The 25,602-nt window shown below is 40.2% G+C and overlaps 1 long non-coding RNA gene across 4 annotated transcripts; it reads right to left on the bottom strand.

Annotated features, from left to right (window-relative positions):
* Positions 1-148: 148 nt before the first annotated feature.
* On the bottom strand, positions 149-25,602 carry LOC137643502 (uncharacterized). 4 transcript variants are annotated; one of them, XR_011044967.1, is made up of 8 exons: positions 25,542-25,602; positions 14,963-15,102; positions 12,073-12,229; positions 3,606-3,704; positions 3,146-3,338; positions 1,427-1,595; positions 732-803; positions 149-284 (listed from the first exon to the last, which is right to left on the bottom strand). It is a non-coding gene; the product is annotated as an uncharacterized lncRNA (long non-coding RNA). The 4 variants fall into 4 exon arrangements; XR_011044968.1 differs by having other exon boundaries at positions 3,208-3,338; XR_011044970.1 differs by lacking the exon at positions 1,427-1,595 and having other exon boundaries at positions 3,208-3,338.

Raw genomic sequence — 25,602 nt, 5'->3', positions numbered from 1 at the left:
TAGAGGAAAGTAATAAGTGCGAAAAAGAATAACTAAACTTATAAGCTCTTTAGTTGTATGTATTTATAAAGACCTTTTACATTCTGGCTACTTAGGTGGGAAATAAATTCATGTTTAGTTAAATTAACATCTTTTATTTATTATTCCTTTACACTTTTCTGCTAAGGTAGTAACTTTCATTTTGTTCTGATTTGGCAATCCTCCTGCTACGGTAGTGACTTTAGTCTTATTCTTCAACTTGCAACTGATTGTCCGTTCTCTAAAGCAATCTTCGGCCCTCATAACTGGAAAAAAATAAACTTGCATTAACAACAAAGTCAGAGGTTTGCACTAGCGGCCATGCTTAAGGGGTACACAGTGAACCAGACCAAACTGTTATAGTTAACGTTAAAATCGCTTGATCCACAGGCAGGGGGATTGTACAACTTTGGTTTTCCCCACTTTGGTTTAGTATTATAAGTATATTATACAATCAAAATAATTACACGAAGTTTATAAAATCTTTCTGAAAATATTATACAAATTCAGGACTATGTTTATATTCATTCTAGTTTAAAAAACAATTTACAAATTTAGCCTAAATTGAAAAAAAAATCAAAAATTCAAACAAATCACTTAATTCACCTACAAAAATAATCACTTAATTCACCTAATCAGATAAATTTAAGCAAATTACTTTAGTCACTAGAAAAATCTTACGTTATGTAAAAATAAAAAACTATAGAAATTACCTGTTTGCAGTATCTTCACAGAATATATCCTTTCTACATCCATTCGAAGCCAAACTATCACGACACATTAATCTGAAATAATACAGTATTTAGAATGCCATTTTCTGGTAGTCTTAACAGCTAAAATTCAAGAAAAAAGAAAAATGTGCTATCATTTAGTTAAGGGGGAGACATAGCCACTTCTAGTAAATATTTCACCAATAAACTAATTTCCACTCTTATTCCCGTTAACCTGAATCTATATATTATATATTCACCATTTTGCTCTAATTTTCAAAATACCTTTACAGGAACTTTAAATGGTTTAGTTAAGTTAGATATATAAAGCATATTAAAAGCATATCTGTAATATTCACAAATGTAACAGTACTTAAAACTTCTTAGCTTTAACAAATATTAAGATTGATAAACATTAAAATTAATTAGTAAAAAATACGTCAATGAAACTTTCAAGAGTAACTTTTACATTGGTTCCTACATCTTAAAAACTAAATCTAACAAATAAATATTAAAATTAATAAATCAAATATACGTCAACGAAACTTTCAAGAATAACTTCCACATTGCTTCCCATACCTTAAATATAACTGGTTTGCCAATTTATATGCACATGCTATATTTAGGTTAAAATTTTATAATTTCTTATTTGCAAATTGCTTTCACAGCTAAGACAGTCAAAAGTTTTAATAACTTACTAATACCAATGTTTCTCAATTGCATCGGTGAAATGGCAGCAAATTACTATTCAATGTTTTTTCCACAATAGTCTTTCATTGATCAAAAATCCTCCAAGATTTCTCTGGTACAAAATACTGAGCTTGTCTTCCCATATGGTCTCCTCTGTCATTAAAGTCGCCTTAGAAGCTGTCAAAGAAATTAAGAATTGGTGTGCTAATATTAAGCAGGTCTAAGTCTATTTTAAAAGAATTTTCAATGAATACTAATTAACATTTACAATTTTCATATATGCCAATATTTTTATGTGTGTAACCGTATTGAAATTTCAAATTGCTAGCAACAAATCTGTCTTAATATCCTAGTATATAAAAAAAAAATCTTAACTTTTCTCACCTAAACTCCATTACTTAAGTAGGTTACCTAATAAACTAACTATGAACCTAAAATTTTCATCTGACAATAAATCATATTGAATATGATTTGTAATTGTTACATAAAATTCTTACAAGAACAATGGAGTTTTTCTATTGATATCAAGCTCCTTAATGGATAGTTTCCACAAAGTTATACCCTCTAAAATCAAAATGCAACAAATTTCAATCATCCTCACCGATTTGAGAAACTTTATACAAGCCATTAGCTAGAAACATTCACATTTAACGCGTTTTATTAACTGATTTTATCAAGTAATTGCATGTAAACTTCCCATACAGCAATTTAAGTCAACCAAAATTCATCAGGAATCAAAATATATCATGAAAGGTTTTGGGAAAATGCAAATAACCTCATTGTTAAGACCAAAATCATCCCTGAAGGCAAAGATATTTTGTAAAAAAAAACTTCTAGAAATTGAAAGACTATCTTTCAAAATCGCTGGAAATTAAAACTAATTTGTGTAGAGACCAATAAATTTAGAGAAAAAAAAAGACAAGCATTTTAAAAACTACAAAAAACAAGTGACATTTATAGAAATTAGAAAAATGGAAGGTTTTTTGCTAATGAGATAATTTGTAAGGTTTTTTGCCTATTGCTGTCAAATTGCAGTTAAATTGAATTCAGTCAAAACCCATACAAATTTAATATAAATCATTCTGATTTATAACAATGGAGGATATATTTCCTATCTTAATGTTAAAATTTTGTATGAGAAAGTTTGATTACCAAGACTACCAAAGATAATCACTTAGAAATATGAAAAATACTGGTACTAGAAACTACATGCTTGTGGGAAAACCATCTAAATCAATAGTACATGAAGATGAAACGTGCCACAAGAAATATTTAAGGAAAAATCCTGGAACTGCCGGATCATTACACGTAAGAGAATTACAAATCGGTTTTTATAGGAAGGTTAACCAAAATATCTCAACCTAACCCGCAGCTGAAAAACAACGAAAATCAATATCCTCAATAGGGTAACCACATCCTCAGGAACTAGAGGGAATGCGAAGAAAATAGAAGACCAGAAGAAAACTCAGAATGTAATAGAAGAAAACTCGAGGAAAATGCAGTACGAAAAAGATAAGACCAGAAGACAACGCAATACACAAGAAATAATTACAGCAGATAAGACTACAAAATAAAAAAAAAAAAAAATAGAAAACTATGCTAAAGAGACTATATCAAGAACTATGTATGAAAAATAAGATATCGGTAAAGTACATTAAAATAAATCAAATAGCATTAATACGAAAAGGGCTACTGTTATTTAATATATTCTAGTTTTAGACACTTACAGAAACTTCCATGTAAACTAAAAGCAATCTTGCTACAATAGTCTTTTATTAATGAAATTTACAGGGTTTTTTGTAGTATCTTCTATAATTTTCTCCTTGTCATTTCGGTCTTGAATTTTCTCTATGTTGCTTTACTGTTGGAGTTAACGCTCGGCCTGTGAGTAATTCCTTTTTATTTTAGTTTCAAATGCACCTGGAAGAAATCAAAGCATATAATATATACATTTAATCTTTTTGAAAAGTTCTATCTTTGCCAGAAGTAGGCCTACTCTTTACCTTGGAAGTATCAAGCAATATTTGTTAAAACTATTGAATCAAAATATTTTATATTTCACTTAGGATCACAAAGTTTTTAATTAAAAAAATTATGGATTTATATTTCACTTTAGGTCAGGTTAAAGCTTAATAAAAATATGGACTTTTACGTATATTAGATTACTAGTTCCTTTAAAGCTCTTGCCTTTCAAAATGGACATATTCTAAAAATTAAAGATATTTTGATTGTGTTTGCCCATTGAAAATTCTGATTCAACAATTTCTTTTGCATGGAGCTGAACATCTGAAAAAAAGTAAGATATTAAAAATCGTTTGTTATAAAATCACAATCTTATTAGTATACACATTCACAACCTTACTAGTCAGTATACACATTTACAACCTTACTAATTAGTATACACCTTACTAGTAAGTACACATTCACAATCTTTGCAAGTTGATTATACATTCACAATCTTTGCAAGTTTATTATACATTCACAATCTTACAAGTTAGTACACACATTCACAATCTTACAAGTTAGTACACACATTCACAATCTTACAAGTTAGTATACACATTCACAATCTTACAAGTTAGTACACACATTCACAATCTTACAAGTTAGTATACACATTCACAATCTTATAAGTTGTATATTGAAAATCTTTCGTGCATCATGCAAGCACATTCACAAATCTTATCGTTAGTAAGGCGGCCGTTCGTTATTTGACAAATCTTTCCATAAGTGACATGTTAATATCTTTTTTAACGGCTCATATAGACAACAACAACAACAGGCGTTTCTAGTCCACTGAAATACAAAGGCCTCAAGCATGTCCTTTCTTCATGTCTGGGGTTTGGCCAGTTTTTATCACCACGCTAGCCAGTGCCGATTGGTGATTGTGGGAGACTTTAGTCTGACCGTTTACAGCAAACCAACCTAGTATGGGTGGCCCTGGTTAGCCCCGACTAGTACAGCTTTACTGATCATGGTGATGCACAAACACTTTCACCATTTCAGGTATCCCCACTCAGAGCCAATAGAGCGATAAATTATCAAAAAAATATGATATTTTAATTATAAAATAAATTTTTGAATATACTTACCCGGTGAATATATAATAGCTGCAACTCTACGGCTCGACAGACAACATACTCAAAAAAACTCGCGAGCGATCGCTATGCAGGTTGCGGGTGTGCCCACCAGCGCCAACTGTCGGCCAGATACCACTCTTGAATGTAAACAAAACCTTCAATTCTTCTCGTCCCGCTGCGTCTCTATTGGGGAGGAAGGGAGGGTCATTTAATTTATATATTCACCGGGTAAGTATATTCAAAAATCTATTTTATAATTAAAATATCATTTTTAAATATTAAACTTAGCCGGTGAATATATAATAGCTGATTCACACCCAAGGAGGTGGGTAGAGACCAGAGTTAATATGTTTACAGCGTATAAGCTAAGAGTTTTTTCATTTTGACAGTTATCAATATAACAAAACCAAAATAAATAGGTACCTGGTAAGGAAGTTGACTTAGATGATTACTCTGCCTTGTAAGTCTGTCTTCCTCACGGAGCCCAGCGATCCTCTTAGGATGCTGACAGACTCCCAGGAGCTGAAGTATCAAGGGCTGCAACCCATACAACAGGACCTCATCAAACCCCTAATCTGGGCGCTCTCAAGAAATGACTTTGACCACCCGCCAAATCAACCAGGATGCGAAAGGCTTCTTAGCCTTCCGTACAACCCAAAAAACAATATTAAAAACATTTCAAGAGACAGATTAAAAGGATATGGAATTAGGGAAGTGTAGTGGTTGAGCCCTCACCCACTACTGCACTCGCTGCTACGAATGGACCCAGTGTGTAGCAGTCCTCGTAAAGAGTCTGGACATCTTTCAAGTAAAATGACGCGAACACTGACTTGCTTCTCCAAAAGGTCGCGTCCATGATACTTTGCAGAGATCTATTTTGCTTAAAGGCCACGGAAGTTGCTATAGCTCTAATCTCGTGCGTCTTAACCTTAAGCAAAGATCGGTCTTCCTCACTCAAGTGTGAATGAGCTTCTCGTATTAACAATCTTATAAAATATGACAAAGCATTCTTTGACATGGGTAAGGATGGTTTCTTAACCGAACACCATAACTTCAGATTTACCTCTTAAAGGCTTAGTACGAGCTAAATAGAACTTAAGAGCTCTAACGGGGCATAATACTCTCTCTAACTCGTTGCCTACGATCTTTGATAAGCTAGGAATATCAAAAGATTTAGGCCAAGGACGAGAAGGCAGTTCATTCTTGGCTAGGAAACCAAGTTGAAGAGAACAAGAGGCTTTTTCTGTCGAAAAACCGATGTTCTTGCTGAAGGCATGAAGCTCACTGACTTTTAGCTGAGGCCAAGCACACCAGGAAAAGTGTCTTAAGAGTGAGATCCTTCAGGGAGGCTGAATGTAAAGGCTCGAACCTGTCTGACATGAGGAATCTTAGGACCACGTCTAAATTCCATCCAGGTGTAGCCAAACGACGTTCCTTAGAGGTCTCAAAAGACTTAAGCAGATCTTGTAGATCTTTATTATTGGAAAGATCTAAGCCTCTATGCCGGAAGACCGAAGCCAACATGCTCCTGTAGCCCTTGATCGTGGGAGCTGAAAGGGAGCGAACTCTTCTCAGGTATAAGAGAAAGTCCGCGATTTGGGCCACAGAGGTACTGGACGAGGATACAGATACTGACTTGCACCAGTCTCGGAAGATTTCCCACTTCTATTGGTAAACTCTAATGGTAGAAGCTCTCCTCGCTCTTGCAATCGCACTGGCTGCCTCCTTCGAAAAGCCTCTAGCTCTCGAGAGTCTTTCGATAGTCTGAAGGCAGTCAGACGAAGAGCGTGGAGGCTTTGGTGTACCTTCTTTACGTGTGGCTGACGTAATAGGTCTACTCTTAGAGGAAGACTTCTCGGAAAGTCTACCAGCCATCGAAGTACCTCGGTGAACCATTCTCTCGCGGGCCAGAGGGGAGCAACTAACGTCAACCTTGTCCCTTCGTGAGAGGCGAACTTCTGCAGTACCTTGTTGACAATCTTGAATGGTGGGAATGCGTATAGGTCTAGGTGAGACCAGTCTAGGAGAAAGGCATCTATATGTATTGCTGCTGGGTCTGGGACTGGAGAGCAATAGATTGGTCATCGAGGTTGCAAAGAGGTCTATGGTGGGTTGACCCCAAGTCGCCCAAAGTCTCTTGCACACATCCTTGTGGAGGGTCCATTCGGTTGGAATTACCTGACCTTTCCGACTGAGACAATCTGCTAGAACGTTCAAGTCGCCCTGGATAAACCTCGTCACTAGGGAGATGCCTCGATCTCTTGACCAGATGAGCAGGTCCCTTGCGATCTCGTACAGTGTCAGGGAGTAGGTACCTCCTTGTTTGGAAATGTACGCCAAGGCTGTGGTGTTGTCCGAGTTGACCTCCACCACTTTGTCTCGAAGGAGACTCTCGAAGCTTATCAAGGCCAGGTGAACTGCCAAAAGCTCCTTGCCGTTGATATGCATGCTCCTCTGACTTGAGGTCCACAGACCTGAGCATTCCCGACCGTCCAGTGTCGCACCCCAACCCAAATCCGATGCGTCTGAGAAGAGAACGTGGTTTGGTTTCTGAACTGCTAGGGGAAGTCCCTCTCGTAGACTGATATTGTCTTTCCACCAATTCAGGCAAGTCTTTACTGTTTCGGAAACCGGGATCGAGACCGCCTCTAGCGTCTTGTCCTTTTTCCAGTGAAAAGCTAGATGGAATTGTAGAGGTCGGAGGTGTAGCCTTCCTAGCGAGACAAACTGCTCCAGGGATGATAGAGTTCCTATCAGACTCATCCAATTCCTGACTGAGCAACGTTCTCTCTTCAACATCTTTTGGATTACGAGCAGGGCTTGATCTATTCTGGGGGCCGACGGAAAAGCCCGAAAAACTGGACTGCGAATCTCCAACCCTAAATACAGAATAGTTTGGGATGGGATCAGCTGGGACTTTTCCAAGTTGACCAGAAGTCCCAATTCCTTGGTCAGATCTAAAGTCCAATTGAGATCCTTCAGACAGCGATGACTGGACGAGGCTCTGAGAAGCCAGTCGTCCAAATAAAGGGAGGCTCGGATACCCGATAAATGAAGGAATTTTGCCACATTCCTCATAAGCCTCGTAAACACGAGAGGAGCAGGACTTAGGCCAAAGCACAGGGCCCGAAACTGGTACACCACATTGTCGAACACAAATCTCAGAAAAGGTTGGGAATCTGAGTGAATGGGGATGTGGAAGTAAGCGTCTCTTAGGTCGAGAGAGACCATCCAGTCTCCCTTTCTGACCGCTGCTAAAACTGACTTCGTGGTCTCCATGGTGAACTTTGTCTTTGTGACAAAGACATTCAGAGCACTGACGTCTAGCACCGGTCTCCAACCTCCTGTCTTCTTCGGTACTAGGAAGAGACGGTTGTAAAACCCCGGTGATTGAAGGTCCGAGACTTTGACCACCGCTCCCTTCTCTAGCAAAAGAGACACTTCTAGTTTCAGGGCTTGTCTCTTTGCTTCCTCTCGGTACCTGGGAGAGAGATCGATGGGGGACGTCGCTAGAGGAGGTTTGCGTACAAATGGGATTTTGTACCCCTCTCTGAGCAACCTCACAGACTGTTGATCTGCGCCTCTCTTCTCCCAGGCTTGCCAGAAGTTCTTGAGTCTGGCACCTACTGCTGTCTGAAGCTGCGGGCAGTCAGACTCTGCCTCGCGAGGACTTGGCTCCTTTCCTCTTTCCTCTCTTCCCTTCGGCACGAGTACTTCCCCTGCTGGGGGCTCTGCCACGAAAGGGCGGAATAAACCTGGACGCTGGAGTGTATCCTAGGTCTAGCAGACAAGGCAGACGAAGGGGTCCCTTTGCGAGCCGAGGACGCAACCAAGTCATGGGTGTCCTTCTGCACAAGGGACAACGATATTTCCTTAACTAAAAGTTCAGGAATAAAGAACTTAGATAAAGGGGCAAAGAGTAGCTCAGATCGTTGACAGGGCGTCACTCCTGCTGACAGAAAAGAGCACAGAGACTCTCGTTTCTTTAGGACTCCTGACGTAAACGAGGCGGAGAGCTCGTTGGATCCATCGCGGATGGCCTTATCCATGCAGGACATAATGAGTAAGGAAACATCTCTATCGGCTGATGAGATTTTCCTACTCAGGGCTCCCAAACACCAGTCAAGGAAGTTAAAAACTTCAAAAGCCCTAAAGATGCCCTTAAGTAGATGGTCCAGGTCTGAGGATGACCAACTAATCTTCGAGCGTCTCATGGCTAGGCGGCGGGGAGAGTCTACAAGACTTGAGAAGTCGCCCTGGGAAGAGGCAGGAACTCCCAAGCCGAGAACTTCTCCCGTGGCATACCAGACTCTCGATCTAGACGAGAGTTTAGTTGGGGGGAAGGCAAAGGAAGTCTTCCCTAAACTCCTCTTGGTTACTAACCAATCGCCTAACAGCCGTAAAGCTCTCTTGGATGAGCGAGAGAGAACGAGTTTTGTAAAGGCTGGCATGGCAGCAGGTACGCCTAAAACAAACTCCAACGGCGGCGAACGAGGAGCCACAGAGACAAAGTGTTCAGGGAACAACTCTTTAAAAAATGAGCATGACTTTCTTAAAGTCCATAGATGGCGGAACTGCTCTAGGCTCATCAATATCTGAAGGATGATCCTCAGGCTGAGGGTCAGCAACGTCCTCATCCGAAAGTTCCTCATCTGATAACTGATGAGAAACAAGCAAAGGGGTAGGCAATGCTTGACACGCAGCGTCCGCCCGCACTGGTGCATAAGTGGCGGAGCAGGACGCAGCATCCTGAAACTGCTGAACAGTCTGGGAACTGTCAACAACAACAAAAGGTGCGTGAGGACGCACAGCGTCCACCCGAGACTGCTTAGACCGCCTGGGTTGTGCAGTCAAAACAACTCTAGGTTGCGGAGGTTGACGCACCGCGTCAAAACAAGTCAACTCTGATGGTTGGCGAACGTCCTGAACGTCACCAGGCGCATCAGTGAGTTGCTTAACGTCCACATGCGGTTGAAAGTCCACACAAGACCGCATCGGGTGTGGTACAACCCCAACTGGTTGACGTGAGCTGGCAACACCAACGTCAACAGGACGCACAACAGAACGCTTGGGTGGCTGACGGCCAGGATCTCCATGAGATAAACGGCTAGGTTCAACGTAAACCTTCTTTGCGTTGTAATCTTCCATAAGGGACGCAAGCTTAGACTGCATGTCCTGCAGTATAACCCATTTAGGGTCTACGGTAACGGGTGCGGTAACAGCCGGGGTTAGCGTCTGAGACGGCACAACTTTGCCTTGCTTAGGCGGCGAGCAGTCATCCGATGACAGCAACGGGTCCGAACTGTCCCAATGACTACATCCGGGACGTTGGACCTGTCCTGAAGGGACCGACTTGCGTTTCAAAGGCCTAGAAACCTTGCTCCATGGTTTCTTGCGTGAAACGCCTTCGGAAGACGAGGTAAAAATGGGCTCTCTCGTCTTATGGTAGGGGCGATCTTGACGAGATACGCCTGATACCATAGAGGGAACGTCTGTTCGCTGATCAAGGCCTCTCGAACCCATAAGTCGTACGACATTACTTCTCCCCTGGGCTTGGGAGCTTGCAAGAGGTCCCGGACTAGGTGAACGACAGGCACGAACAGACGAACCCTCGGTCGCAACACTGTTCACAACACTTTGCGCACTAATCACTTTCCCACTTTCCGCCGTGGCACTGTGGCACTTAAGTTCCTTCACGTCAGCCATGAGTTGATTACGGTCACTTGCTAACGCTTCAACTCTCTCCCCCAAGGCATGAATAGCACGTAACATGTCTTGCATAGACGGATCCTGAGTGCTAGAAGGGGGGTTAGGAACAACCACTACAGGGGAAGGATTAGGTTCAGGGACATGTGGAGAGGAAAAATCTACGGACCTAGATGAACTTCTCCTTACCCTATCTCTCTCTAGTCTGCGTGTATACTTATCATATTCGATAAAATCAAATTCCGAAAGGCCCACGCATTCCTCACACCGATCTCCCAAATGACAGATTTTACCCCGACAATTGGAACAAACAGTATGAGGGTCGAGAGAAGCCTTTGGAAGACGCCTATTACAGTCCCTAGCATTACACTTTCGAAATCTAGGTACTTGAGAAGGGTCAGCCATTTTGAATTAGTCAAAGAAAATTCCAAAAACAATCCAAGTCATCAACAAATAATCCGATTCAATAAAGAGTTCAAGAGTTTATGTTGAGGAAAAACACCTGTACTGCGAAAGCTCAAACCAAAATAAAGTACTTCACCAAATATGATGGGAAAACTCCAGGTTCTACAGCGAGTATAAGTACGTCTTGTCGTCAACGTCGACAGAGAAGAATTGAAGGTTTTGTTTACATTCAAGAGTCTTATCTGGCTGACAGTTGGCGCTGGTGGGCACACCCGCAACCTGCATAGCGATCGCTCACGAGTTTTTTTGAGTATGTTGTCTGTCGAGCCGCAGAGTTGCAGCTATTATATATTCACCGGCTAAGTTTAATATTTAAAAAAACCAATTGAGCTGAAATCTATCAAAACAAAACCTTCGATAGTAAAAGTTTCACCAAATCACTTTTTCTACCTTCAAATTTGAATATTTTGCCCTTCTATAGAATACATTTTCATTATAGTTTTCATGTGTTTATATCACCCAAATATCTGTCAATCAAAACTAAATGCTAGAACTAAACAATAACGCCTAACACTGAATTTTCATTTATAGAAGCATTTCCAAATATACAAAATTTCCTTTTACCCAAGCCAGGTACTTTTTTATAATCAATAGACATAGATTACTCAAGTCTCATGTATTAGATTTCCCTATTACTGTACCTCTGATATCACTAACGCCAAACACTAAATGTTCATTTATAGAAGCATTTCCAAATCTACAAAATTTCCTTTTACTTAAGCCAAGTACCTTATGTATAATCAATAGACATTGATTACCCCTCAAGTCTCATGCATTAGATTTCCCTATTACTGTACCTCTGATATCACTAACGCCAAACACAATGTTCATTTATAGAAGCATTTCCAATCTACAAAATCTCCTTTCACTTAAGCCAGGTACCTTTTTTATAATCAATAGACATTGATTACCCCTCAAGTCTCATGCATTAGATTTCCCTTATTACTGTACCTCCGATATCAAAGTTGCGGTCAATTTAAAAAACGCTTCAGTCTCTCATGCGTAAGATTTCCCTATTACTGCACCACCTGATACTATAGTTGCGGTCAAGTAATCAAAAAAACGCTTCAATCTCTCATGCATAAGATTTCCCTATTACTGCACCACCTGATACTATAGTTGCGGTCAAGTAATTCAAAAAACGCTTCAATCTCTCATGCACAAGATTTCCATATTATTGCACCACCTGATAATATAGTTGCGGTCAAGCAATTTAATGATACAACTTTAAAAATACTATTACTATTTTTTACCAGGAATGACTTCCCACTTTCAAATCAGGCCAAATTCGAATTCCCATTTTAAACGATAATTTTAATTTCCATGTTTTAAACAATTTGAAATGACATTTCAGAATATTTCCATAGCCATGAAGCTGAAATTATAAAGCTTCATTCACCTACCAGTAATGAAGGTGTTGAACTTTTTGAGTCAATTTCCAAGTAAATGTTCTTATGATAAATTTACTCCACTTCAATTGAATGAAATCTTAATTTCCCTGGTACGTATGCATTAAGTTCATCGTTCAAGCTTCAGCACCTCAGTATGGTCATTAAAAATCTGGAAAAGAAAATTCATTAATGTGTGCAAATATTTCTGCCACAGTTTATTTGCAGACATTTATTACCAACGAGAAAATGCTAATAATTTTCATGTTTAACAAAGTATAATTATTGCAGTAATAACAGCATTATCAAAATACTAAATTTCCATTACAACTTGTGCCAAATATATCAAATGTTTTTAAAGATTCTCTTAATTTGCTCACTGACTTAACTTGCATGTCTAAAACACCTGATAAAAACACCAAACTACTTATGTATGAAGTTGCCTTAGTAATTCACAAAATTTGGCAGAGTTTATATTTATAAACTGAATACAAACTAATGATTGCATCAATTTAAATTCCATAATCATTTATTGTATCAAATTCTAAAAAAAATTCAATCACAACATCACTAATCCTATGTGAAAACGTCTATACACATTTGACAGTATCCAAAACTTAATTTACCGATTTCAGTAACTAGTTTCTGCGTCTAACAAGACATCATATAATGCAATCAAAGTAATATCAAAATTCGCCAGGAGAGCAAATACCTCTGAAAGGTAAGTCATATGTCAAAAACGAGTGCTTTGCAGCAATAATAAAGTTCAGAAAGGCAAAATAAGCAAGATACCCAGTTGTAAAAATATATAGTTCACGTTTAGTGGTTAGACGTTGAATTATAATCATCAAATGCACTTCACTCCTTATGTTTTTTGCTCCGACGTTGCTCGCTACGCTCGCAAAATTAACATTACATCACTGTTCTGTTCTGTTCAGGCAAGCAATACATTTTGTGCTGGGTAATTATTTCGGGGAAATTCTTTACTTATGAGCAACAATTACTATATACTGAACGAAGAGCATTTTAAACAACCAATTACCGAAATAGATAAAATTAGCATTTATTGAGTAATTGGAATCATATCAATTGGCGAGTATGCCCCAACTCCCATTAAATGCCAAACTAGCCAGCACTCGTCCATATCTTATAGCGAATTCCAGTTCTTAAAGTAATTAAAGTATATTAACCCTCAACAGATGCCATTGACATGACGTAAACAAAAAGGCAGTAAAGTTCTTAAATTAAAATCCTTTCAAATAAAAACAAACAAAAGTACCAAGATTGCTTACAAAAACTTAAAATTTTTGTGTAACCAAAGACACCAAACTTCCACACGTGTGTAGCCAAAGACTCCAACCCTTCACTTTTGTGTAGCCAAAGACTCCAACCCTTCACTTTTGTGTAGCCAAAGACTCCAACCCTTCACTTTTGTGTAGCCAAAGACTCCAACCCTTCACTTTTGTGTAGCCAAAGACTCCAACCCTTCACTTTTGTGTAGCCAAAGACTCCAACCCTTCACTTTTGTGTAGCCAAAGACTCCAACCCTTCACTTTTGTGTAGCCAAAGACTCCAACCCTTCACTTTTGTGTAGCCAAAGACTCCAACCCTTCACTTTTGTGTAGCCAAAGACACCAACCCTTCACTTTTGTGTAGCCAAAGACACCAAACCTTCACTTTTGTGTAGCCAAAGACACCAAACCTTCACTTTTGTGTAGCCAAAGACACCAAACCTTCACTTTTGTGTAACCAAAGACACCAAACCTTCCCTTTTGTGTAACCAAAGACACCAAACCTTCACTTTTGTGTAACCAAAGACACCAAACCTTCACTTTTGTGTAACCAAAGACACCAAACCTTCACTTTTGTGTAACCAAAGACACCAAACCTTCACTTTTGTGTAACCAAAGACACCAAACCTTCACTTTTGTGTAACCAAAGACACCAAACCTTCACTTTTGTGTAACCAAAGACACCAAACCTTCACTTCTGTGTAACCAAAGACACCAAACCTTCACTTCTGTGTAACCAAAGACACCAAACCTTCACTTCTGTGTAACCAAAGACACCAAACCTTCACTTCTGTGTAACCAAAGACACCAAACCTCCACTTCTGTGTAACCAAAGACACCAAACCTCCACTTCTGTGTAACCAAAGACACCAAACCTCCACTTTTGTGTAACCAAAGACACCAAACCTCCACTTTTGTGTAACCAAAGACACCAAACCTCCACTTTTGTGTAACCAAAGACACCAAACCTCCACTTTTGTGTAACCAAAGACACCAAACCTCCACTTTTGTGTAACCAAAGACACCAAACCTTCACTTTTGTGTAACCAAAGACACCAAACCTTCACATTTGGGTAAATACATGATACTTCGATTTCTAGCCAAATACACGAACCATATATTTTTCCTACTCGTTATCTTGTGTTCTATGCATTTCTGACCTTGATTATTTGGGCAAACCACCCGTCCATGAGTTTTTAGACCCCCTTATATAAAGACAATTATGGGGGACCCCAGTGGGAAACCGGGTTTTTAGAGTGGGGAAATGTCAAGAGAGTTATTTACAGCAATAATAATGGTCAGAAATGCAAAATAAGAACAAGATAACCAGTTGGAAAAATATATGGATCATGTGAGTGGCTGAACATAGGCTAAACATGATTAACACATTTGAGATTTGTAAAAGGGTACAGAACCTAACAAACCCACCTAACCTAGTAATTCCCAGGTCCCAACCCCTAGCCGGGAGCAAGCCCCCGTACCCCCTTCCCAGGTCACAAACCTTCCCAGGTCACAAACCTTCCCAGGTCACAACCCCTAGTCGGGGGCAATCCCCCGGACCCCCTTCCCAGGTCAAACACTAAAACTAGATCACAATTCACATAAATCCTTACCTTAAGTTTGGGAGGTATAAGGCCGAGGGCCTTTTGTTACAAAGAAAGAACTGTCACTGACCCTGTCGTAGACGTAGATGGGTGGGGGTACAGTTTAGCGGCTTGAAGCAGGAAATTTGTATACACTCAGACCTCTTGTGCTGGAAAAATAAGAACACTAGTTTACTAATTATTGAAAAAACGATACTGAACATTAAAATACATAATTTTTACCTTGTGGATAAAGACAAAGATAAATATTGAATAAAATATTCTTTTAGAATTCCGCCACGGAGAACGTAACTCTTAATATCCCGCTATAGCCTTTCTATGTTTTGAGTATGTGCACCTGTCATGGGATCCTCAAAATTTTGTGAATGATTCACAATGAGGTGCACATACCCCGCAGTGGCGAGATCTTTGTAACCTTTCCATGAATCACTATGGGTTACGCTCCCCGCCTTGATATAACGTTGCATCAAGGGCACAAGGGTCTCGGCATTTCTTGGTTGGTCCACCAAAGGGACCACAAACATTTTTTTTGCTCTCGCTCCATGCCACCGAACACCCACACACCAAAGGCCTACCTCCGTTATATTTCGACCTTCCAGACTTGGATTCATCCACTTCGACGACAATGCCAGGCCCACCAATAGCTGGCAAGTTCTGGCAGTAATTTTCCGTGAATTCCGAACAATAAGACCGAGTTAACTGAAGTTTGTAATGTCCAGCCAAGGTTATAGGTTACATTGCCATGCGAAAAGGACCTTTCAAGGAAATTATTCATGAACAGCAGTATTTCCCATGCTTGAACGTGAGCCTTTTCCAAGAAAGTGCCCTTAAATGCGGTTACGGAAAAACCGCATGCACGACGCTGTCCCTTCTTAGCAACCTTGACTGATCGATGATTACAAGCCCACTGATTAACTATTACAAGCCTGCTGATTAACTTGAGATCTAAAGAAACACTGCTGTTGGCAGGAAGGGCATTGAACGTCTGAAGGGATGACTCCAAGGTTCTGTAGGAACTCATATGCCCGTTTATTTTCTCTGGAAAAAAGAGAGAAAGTATCTCCCACTCCCTCAGAATAACCTTGACATATGGAAGCCATGGTGAAACTGAAGAGAAAAGGAGGTGGGGATAGGCGTTGTAAAAAAACATCCGGGAACTTATGAAGAACTACTTGTAATCTGTTAATTGGTTTAAAAAAACCACCTGACAGATACGTCATTGTAAATGCACAAAAAGCTCCGCAATCCATGGGGAAAAAAATGCACTTGCAGTAAGTCCCCTTCAGTCATTCAAATGTAAACAACGGACAGAGTGAAAAACATACTTCACATTTAAATCGAAGATACGCAAGTTATTATGCCCCAGCCCCCATTGAACATAATGTTTAAAACAAGCTAGCCAGCACTCTTCCATTTCTTGTAGCGAATTTCATTTGCACTAGCAATTAAACTCATATTATCCCACATTTGCATAACCAAAGACACCAAACCTTCACATTTGTGTGACCAAAAACAGAAAGCCTTCATATTTGTGTAACCAAAGACAGAAAGCCTTTATATTTGTGTAACCAAAGACACAGAGCCTTGACATTTGTGTAACCAAAGACACCAAGCCTTGACATTTGTGTAACCAAAGACAAGCCTTGACATTTGTGTAACCAAAGACACCAAGCCTTGACATTTGTGTAACCAAAGACACCAAGCCTTCACATCCGTGTAACCAAAGACACCAAGCCTTCACATCCGTGTAGCCAAAGTCACTAACCCTTCACATCCGTGTAGCCAAAGTCGCTAGACCTTCACATCCGTGTAGCCACATTCGCTAGACCTTCACATCCGTGTAGCCACATTCGCTAGACCTTCACATCCGTGTAGCCACAGTCGCTAGACCTTCACATCCGTGTAGCCAAAGTCGCTAGACCTTCACATCCGTGTAGCCAAAGTCGCTAGACCTTCACATCCGTGTAGCCAAAGTCGCTAGACCTTCACATCCGTGTAGCCAAAGTCGCTAGACCTTCACATCCGTGTAGCCAAAGTCGCTAGACCTTCACATCCGTGTAGCCAAAGTCGCTAGACCTTCACATCCGTGTAGCCAAAGTCGCTAGACCTTCACATCCGTGTAGCCAAAGTCGCTAGACCTTCACATCCGTGTAGCCAAAGTCGCTAGACCTTCACATCCGTGTAGCCAAAGTCGCTAGACCTTCACATCCGTGTAGCCAAAGTCGCTAGACCTTCACATCCGTGTAGCCAAAGTCGCTAGACCTTCACATCCGTGTAGCCAAAGTCGCTAGACCTTCACATCCGTGTAGCCAAAGTCGCTAGACCTTCACATCCGTGTAGCCAAAGTCGCTAGACCTTCACATCCGTGTAGCCAAAGTCGCTAGACCTTCACATCCGTGTAGCCAAAGTCGCTAGACCTTCACATCCGTGTAGCCAAAGTCGCTAGACCTTCACATCCGTGTAGCCAAAGTCGCTAGACCTTCACATCCGTGTAGCCAAAGTCGCTAGACCTTCACATCCGTGTAGCCAAAGTCGCTAGACCTTCACATCCGTGTAGCCAAAGTCGCTAGACCTTCACATTCGTGTAACAAAAGTCACTAAACCTTCTCATTTATGTAAGCAGTCACTAAACCTTCACATTCGTGTCACCAAAGTCATTAAACCTTCACATCCGTGTAGCCAAAGTCACTAGACCTTCACAATTGTAAAATCAAAGTCACTAAAACTATACATTCGTGTAACCAAAGTCACTACACCTCCACATTCGTGTAACCCAAGTCACAGAACCTTCACATTTGTGTGAGCAAAATCACTGAACCTTCACATTTGTATAAGCAGTCACTGAACCTTCACATTCATAACCAAAGTCACTACACCTTCACATTCGTGTAACTTAAGTCACTACACCTTCACATTCCTGTAACCAAAGTCACTGAACCTTCACATTTGTGTAAGCAAAATTACTGAACCTTCACATTCGTATAACCAAAGTCACTACACCTTCACATTCGTGTAACCAAAGTCACAACCTTCACATTCGTGTAACCAAGGTCACTAAACCTTCACATTCGTGTAACCAAAGTCACTAAACCTTCACATTCGTGTAACCAAAGTCACTAAGCCTTCACATTTGTGTAACCAAAGTCACTAAACCTTCACATTTGTGTAACCAAAGTCACTATACGTTCACATTCGTGTAACTAAGTCACTAAACCTTCACATTCGTGTAACTAAGTCACTAACCTTCACATTCGTGTAACTAAGTCACTAACCTTCACATTCGTGTAACTAAGTCACTAACCTTCACATTCGTGTAACGAAGTCACTAAACGTTCACATTCGTATAACAAAAGTCACTAAACCTTCACATCCATGTAGACAAAGTCACTAAGACCTTCACATTTATGTAAGCAGTCACTAAACCTTCAAATTCGTGTCACCAAAGTCATTAAACCTTCACATACGTGTAGCCAAAGTCCCTAGACCTTCACAATTGTATAAGCAGAGTCACTAAACCTTTACATTCGTGTAACCAAATTCACACCACCTTCACATTCGTGTAACCAAAGTCCCTACACCTTCACATTCTTGTAACCAAAGTCACTACACCTTCACATTCGTGTAACCAAAGTCACTACACTTTCACATTTGTGTAACCAGAGTCACTACACTTTCACATTTGTGTAACGTAAGTCACTAAACCTTCACATTCGTGTAACCTAAGTCACTAAACCTTCACATTCGTGTAACCAAAGTCACTACACCTTCACATTCGTGTAACCAAAGTCACTACATCTTCACATTTGTGTAACCAGAGTCACTAAACCTTCACATTCGAGTAACCAAAGTCACTACACCTTCACATTCGTGTAACCAAAGTCACTACACCTTCACATTCGTGTAACCAAAGTCACTACACCTTCACATTCGTGTAACCAAAGTCACTACACCTTCACATTCGTGTAACCAAAGTCACTACACCTTCACATTCGTGTAACCAAAGTCCCTACACCTTCACATTCGTGTAACCAAAGTCCCTACACCTTCACATTCGTGTAACCAAAGTCCCTACACCTTCACATTCGTGTAACCAAAGTCCCTACACCTTCACATTCGTGTAACCAAAGTCCCTACACCTTCACATTCGTGTAACCAAAGTCCCTACACCTTCACATTTGTGTAACCAAAGTCCCTACACCTTCACATTTGTGTAACCAAAGTCACTACACCTTCACATTTGTGTAACCAAAGTCACTACACCTTCACATTTGTGTAACCAAAGTCACTACACCTTCACATTTGTATAACCAAAGTCACTACACCTTCACATTTGTGTAACCAAAGTCACTACACCTTCACATTTGTGTAACCAAAGTCACTACACCTTCACATTCGAGTAACCAAAGTCACTACACCTTCACATTCGAGTAACCAAAGTCACTACACCTTCACATTCGAGTAACCAAAGTCACTAGACCTTCACATTCGTGTAACCACAGCCACTAGACCTTCACATTCGTGTAACCAAAGGCACTACACCTTCACATTCGTGTAACCAAAGGCACTACACCTTCACATTCATGTAACCAAAGGCACTACACCTTCACATTCGTGTAACCAAAGGCACTACACCTTCACATTCGTGTAACCAAAGGCACTAGATCTTCACATGTGTAACCATAGGCACTAAACCTTCACATTCGTGTAACCAAAGGCACTAGACCTTCACATTCGTGTAACCAAAGGCACTAGACCTTCACATTCGTGTAACCAAAGGCACTAGACCTTCACATTCGTGTAAACAAAGGCACTAGATCTTCACATTTGTGTAACCATAGGCACTAAACCTTCACATTCGTGTAACCATAGGCACTAAACCTTCACATTCGTGTAACCATAGGCACTAGATCTTCACATTCGTGTAACCATAGGCACTAGATCTTCACATTCGTGTAACCATAGGCACTAGACCTTCACATTCGTGTAACCATAGGCACTAGATCTTCACATTCGTGTAACCATAGGCACTAGATCTTCACATTCGTGTAACCATAAGCACTAAACCTTCACATTCGTGTAACCATGGGCACTAAACCTTCACATTCGTGTAACCATAGGCACTAGACCTTCACATTCGTGTAACCAAAGGCACTAGACCTTCACATTCGTGTAACCAAAGGCACTAGACCTTCACATTCGTGTAACCAAAGGCACTAGACCTTCACATTCGTGTAACCAAAGGCACTAGACCTTCACATTCGTGTAACCAAAGGCACTACACCTTCACATTCGTGTAACCAAAGGCACTACACCTTCACATTCGTGTAACCAAAGGCACTACACCTTCACATTCGTGTAACCAAAGTCACTACACCTTCACATTCGTGTAACCAAAGTCACTACACCTTCACATTCGTGTAACCAAAGTCACTACACCTTCACATTTGTGTAACCAAAGTCACTACACCTTCACATTTGTGTAACCAAAGTCACTACACCTTCACATTTGTGTAACCAAAGTCACTACACCTTCACATTCGAGTAACCAAAGTCACTAAGCCTTCACATTCGAGTAACCAAAGTCACTACACCTACACATTCGTGTAACCACAGCCACTAGACCTTCACATTCGTGTAACCAAAGGCACTACACCTTCACATTCGTGTAACCAAAGGCACTACACCTTCACATTCGTGTAACCAAAGGCACTAGATCTTCACATGTGTAACCAAAGGCACTAGATCTTCACATGTGTAACCATAGGCACTAAACCTTCACATTCGTGTAACCAAAGGCACTAGACCTTCACATTCGTGTAACCAAAGGCACTAGACCTTCACATTCGTGTAACCAAAGGCACTAGACCTTCACATTCGTGTAACCAAAGGCACTAGACCTTCACATTTGTGTAACCATAGGCACTAAACCTTCACATTCGTGTAACCATAGGCACTAAACCTTCACATTCGTGTAACCATAGGCACTAGATCTTCACATTCGTGTAACCATAGGCACTAGATCTTCACATTCGTGTAACCATAGGCACTAGACCTTCACATTCGTGTAACCATAGGCACTAGATCTTCACATTCGTGTAACCATAGGCACTAGATCTTCACATTCGTGTAACATGGGCACTAGACCTTCACATTCGTGTAACCAAAGGCACTAGACCTTCACATTCGTGTAACCAAAGGCACTAGACCTTCACATTCGTGTAACCAAAGGCACTAGACCTTCACATTCGTGTAACCAAAGGCACTAGATCTTCACATTCGTGTAACCAAAGGCACTAGATCTTCACATTCGTGTAACCATAGGCACTAGACCTTCACATTTGTGTAACCAAAGGCACTAGACCTTCACATTCGTGTAACCAAAGGCACTAGACCTTCACATTCGTGTAACCAAAGGCACTAGACCTTCACATTCGTGTAACCAAAGGCATTACACCTTCACAAGTGTGTAACCAAAGGCATTACACCTTCACAAGTGTGTAACCAAAGGCACTACACCTTCACATTCGTGTAACCAAAGGCACTAGATCTTCACATTTGTGTAACCATAGGCACTAGACCTTCACATTCGTGTAACCAAAGTCACTACACATTTACATTTGTGTAACCTAAGTCACTACACCTACACAAGTCTGTAACCCAAGTCTAAACTTCACAAGTGTGTAACCCAAGTCTAAACTTCACAAGTGTGTAACCCAAGTCTAAACTTCACAAGTGTGTAACCCAAGTCTAAACTTCACAAGTGTGTAACCCAAGTCACTACACATTCACAAGTGTGTAACCCAAGTCTAAACTTCACAAGTGTGTAACCCAAGTCTAAACTTCACAAGTGTGTAACCCAAGTCACTACACCTACACAAGTGTGTAACCCAAGTCTAAACTTCACAAGTGTGTAACCTAAGTCTAAACTTCACAAGTGTGTAACCCAAGTCACTACACCTTCACAAGTGTGTAACCCAAGTCACTACACCTTCACAAGTGTGTAACCCAAGTCACTACCCCTTCACAAGTGTGTAACCCAAGTCACTACACCTTCACAAGTGTGTAACCCAAGTCACTACACCTTCACAAGTGTGTAACCCAAGTCACTACACCTTCACAAGTGTGTAACCCAAGTCACTACACCTTCACAAGTGTGTAACCCAAGTCACTACACCTTCACAAGTGTGTAACCCAAGTCACTACACCTTCACAAGTGTGTAACCCAAGTCACTACACCTTCACAAGTGTGTAACCCAAGTCACTACACCTTCACAAGTGTGTAACCCAAGTCACTACACCTTCACAAGTGTGTAACCCAAGTCACTACACATTCACAAGTGTGTAACCCAAGTCACTACACATTCACAAGTGTGTAACCCAAGTCTAAACTTCACAAATGTGTAACCCAAGTCTAAACTTCACAAATGTGTAACCCAAGTCTAAACTTCACAAATGTGTAACCCAAGTCACTACACCTTCACAAGTGTGTAACCCAAGTCTAAACTTCACAAGTGTGTAACCCAAGTCACTACACCTTCACAAGTGTGTAACCCAAGTCTAAACTTCACAAGTGTGTAACCCAAGTCTAAACTTCACAAGTGTGTAACCCAAGTCACTACACCTACACAAGTGTGTAACCCAAGTCTAAACTTCACAAGTGTGTAACCTAAGTCACTACACATTCACAAGTGTGTAACCCAAGTCTAAACTTCACAAGTGTGTAACCCAAGTCACTACACCTTCACAAGTGTGTAACCCAAGTCACTACACCTTCACAAGTGTGTAACCCAAGTCACTACACCTTCACAAGTGTGTAACCCAAGTCACTACACCTTCACAAGTGTGTAACCCAAGTCACTACACCTTCACAAGTGTGTAACCCAAGTCACTACACCTTCACAAGTGTGTAACCCAAGTCACTACACATTCACAAGTGTGTAACCCAAGTCACTACACATTCACAAGTGTGTAACCCAAGTCTAAACTTCACAAATGTGTAACCCAAGTCACTACACCTTCACAAGTGTGTAACCCAAGTCTAAACTTCACAAGTGTGTAACCCAAGTCACTACACCTTCACAAGTGTGTAACCCAAGTCACTACACCTTCACAAGTGTGTAACCCAAGTCACTACACCTTCACAAGTGTGTAACCCAAGTCACTACACCTTCACAAGTGTGTAACCCAAGTCACTACACCTTCACAAGTGTGTAAACCAAGTCTAAACTTCACAAGTGTGTAACCCAAGTCACTACACCTTCACAAGTGTGTAACCCAAGTCTAAACTTCACAAGTGTGTAACCTAAACTTCACAAGTGTGTAACCCAAGTCACTACACCTTCACAAGTGTGTAACCCAAGTCAAAACTTCACAAGTGTGTAACCCAAGTCACTACACCTTCACAAGTGTGTAACCCAAGTCTAAACTTCACAAGTGTGTAACCCAAGTCTAAACTTCACAAGTGTGTAACCCAAGTCTAAACTTCACAAGTGTGTAACCCAAGTCTAAACTTCACAAGTGTGTAACCCAAGTCACTACACCTTCACAAGTGTGTAACCCAATTCTAAACTTCACAAGTGTGTAACCCAAGTCTAAACTTCACAAGTGTGTAACCCAAGTCACTACACCTTCACAAGTGTGTAACCCAAGTCACTACACCTTCACAAGTGTGTAACCCAAGTCACTACACCTTCACAAGTGTGTAAACCAAGTCACTACACCTTCACAAGTGTGTAACCCAAGTCACTACACCTTCACAAGTGTGTAACCCAAGTCACTACACCTTCACAAGTGTGTAACCCAAGTCACTACACCTTCACAAGTGTGTAACCCAAGTCACTACACCTTCACAAGTGTGTAACCCAAGTCACTACACCTTCACAAGTGTGTAACCCAAGTCACTACACCTTCACAAGTGTGTAACCCAAGTCACTACACCTTCACAAGTGTGTAACCCAAGTCACTACACCTTCACAAGTGTGTAACCCAAGTCACTACACCTTCACAAGTGTGTAACCCAAGTCACTACACCTTCACAAGTGTGTAACCCAAGTCACTACACCTTCACAAGTGTGTAACCCAAGTCACTACACCTTCACAAGTGTGTAACCCAAGTCACTACACCTTCACAAGTGTGTAACCCAAGTCACTACACCTTCACAAGTGTGTAACCCAAGTCACTACACCTTCACAAGTGTGTAACCCAAGTCACTACACCTTCACAAGTGTGTAACCCAAGTCTAAACTTCACAAACGAGTATCTAGATTACCCCCATTTTCACGTAAAAATTGTATTATACATTATTTATATCTAGTCACTTTCCTCAAAGAATTTATAGTAACTTTAAAGTCGCCAAGGTTGAAGGCTAAGTGTGTGTGTTTAGGTTGTGCATGCAATGCTATAATTAATTTTAAAGTTGGGTGATATTTATGTGAAAGTTTTTGAAACTGAGGACTATTTGAATTCGTTGATTTAAGCTTAATTTTTTTCTCGTAATTTTCAACACTAAAATGTTTAGCTTTGCTTTTATCTAAAAGTGCACAAGTGAAAGTATGCAAGTGTCTATGTTAGATTAAAGTATAGAATAGAAAAAAGCTATTGTCCCTATATAGATCCATACCTCTGAACATGTGTAACAAGACATTCAACGTTTTTTCAACATCACTAGATTTAATTAACCAAAATATGACTACTTATATCACAACAGCTGCGATAAAAATCCAGCCAAAATTAAAATAAAAAAAATCACTGGTGGAAAAATAGTTGCATTAGAAAAAATCTTAGATTTTTTATCAAAGAAATATCTTGTCCCTATATAGACCCAAACCTCGGAACGTGTAATAAGATATTAAACGTTTTTTTCATCACTTTATTCACTTTTAACCAAAATATGACTACTTATATCAACAGCTGCGATAGAAATCCATCCAAAATTAAGATTAAAAATCAGTTAGAAAAAATAGTTGCATAAGAAAATCTTTTAGATTTGTTATCAAATAGAAATATGGTATAAATTAACGATAGCCCAAAATAACCACCGAAACATCTAAAATATTTACGCACGTCAAACACTAAAGTACCATAAAAGATATCCTATGAAATACACTTCCAAAAATCCTCTCAATTGCAACGAACAATTAGGAAGAGTTGAATGGAAATTATTTCCCCAATTTTGCACTGCAACGAATGCAACCGAATAGTTTCACGGGATATATTCAACTAAAAATAGAAAATTTCATATGAAAATCATATTAAAAGATTTATTGCTTGGCACATGTACGTACTCTTAGCCAGAAATCTCAAGGCAAAGTACAGTCAAGCAGTCAAAGAATGCTTGAAAAATCAAAATTTATTTGTACAATGTAAAAAGACATGAAACCCCTTTACAAGTATGGAGGACTCACAAACTAAAGTATGAGGGTATGTGTGAATATGGTGGAATTTGGATAATTTGACACGGCGATGTAAGCATAAAGATAAAATACTTAACACCAGGATTTCAATTTCACGGAGTAATACTTGGAATATGGGAACAAAACACCATAAATGTAGAAGTCCAACCAATAGCTCAATGAAAAGAACACTTACATATAATATCCACGATTAACGTTCACGTCCTCAGCCACACGAAATAAATGTCCCCAATCAC

This window comes from Palaemon carinicauda, chromosome 7, assembly GCF_036898095.1.
Source record: "Palaemon carinicauda isolate YSFRI2023 chromosome 7, ASM3689809v2, whole genome shotgun sequence".
In the NCBI taxonomy this organism is placed as follows: domain Eukaryota; kingdom Metazoa; phylum Arthropoda; class Malacostraca; order Decapoda; family Palaemonidae; genus Palaemon; species Palaemon carinicauda.
The sequence above is the reverse complement of the archived record's forward strand: the minus strand, read 5'-3'. Positions and strand labels throughout refer to the sequence as shown.